Consider the following 1156-nt stretch of genomic DNA (forward strand, 5'->3'; position numbering starts at 1 on the left):
GAATGTATGGTTATAGATTTGGGAGATGAAATTTTTTTCCTTGTAAACCCTCTCTCTGTTATGCACTGAAGTATTTTTTTAAATTTTTGACATGATTTGTCAACATGTGAGTGAGTTCCTTTAAGTGGGATCTCGTGCTGGTGTCTGGGTGAGACTTTTAGGTGAACTCAAACTAAGTACACGGATAATGTGCCTTTGGAATCTACATCTGTTCCCTATTTGTATCATTCCCCTTTGTCTTACTTTTTCCTGAAGTCCTTTTAAGTGTATACATCTAAAATGTTTTTAGTATTCAATTTTCTTCCTATTTACTGGCGCTGAATGACCTAAATATGTTGCAAGAGCCGTAAAACCATTAAAAGCAAACAAACAAACAAACAAACAAACAAACAAACACTGATACTAGTCTTACTAAGGTATCGCCTACTAGTGCGGCTATGTGGTCTTGTGGTATGGCACTCGCTTTCGGATCTGAAGGTCTTGGGTTCGAGCCTCGCTGAGTCCTTGGAGAAAGCTCTTTACTCACATTCTCTCACCGTACTCAGGTGTAAAATAAGTACCTGGCCGTCAACAGCGTTGTCTCTGTGGCTGTCAACAGCGTTGTCTCTGTCCGAAAACATTGTAATATCGCCTAACAGTCGTCATGTCCCGTCGAAGCGGCATAAAGTCGGGATTTGGAAAACGAAGAAAATCGGTTTAAAAATGGAAATGGTCAAAATTGTCAAATTTCAGTTTTTGGTTGTTTCAGAAACTACAATAATTTTTCTACATTAAAACATAATAATTCAACATAAATATTGACGATCAGTTATACAAATTAAAGTTTAAAAATGCAACTATCAGTGAAACATTCAAAACGAGAGTTGACCTTTTCTCTCAGAGAGACACCATTTCCAAGGCTTGGTAATATTAAGTCTTTTCCTCCACCAATACCATGTAAGATACCACAGCAAAGGGCGTGTCTTTATCTATCTCTGAGAAAGCATGACTGTTTCCACAATTTCATGGTTCAACAAATAATGAACTTTAAAAACTGTACTGTAAACAAGTCTAGGTTTTTCCCTTACAACCTTACAAATGAATGATTCTGATTGGACAACGCTCATCACATGCGCCTGTTAACCATTAAAATGCCCGGGCGATGTGTCGATGACGT

The sequence above is a fragment of the Berghia stephanieae genome, chromosome 7, assembly GCF_034508935.2.
Source record: "Berghia stephanieae isolate SIO BIC M18660-M18661 chromosome 7, UCSD_Bste_1.3, whole genome shotgun sequence".
Taxonomy (NCBI): domain Eukaryota; kingdom Metazoa; phylum Mollusca; class Gastropoda; order Nudibranchia; family Aeolidiidae; genus Berghia; species Berghia stephanieae.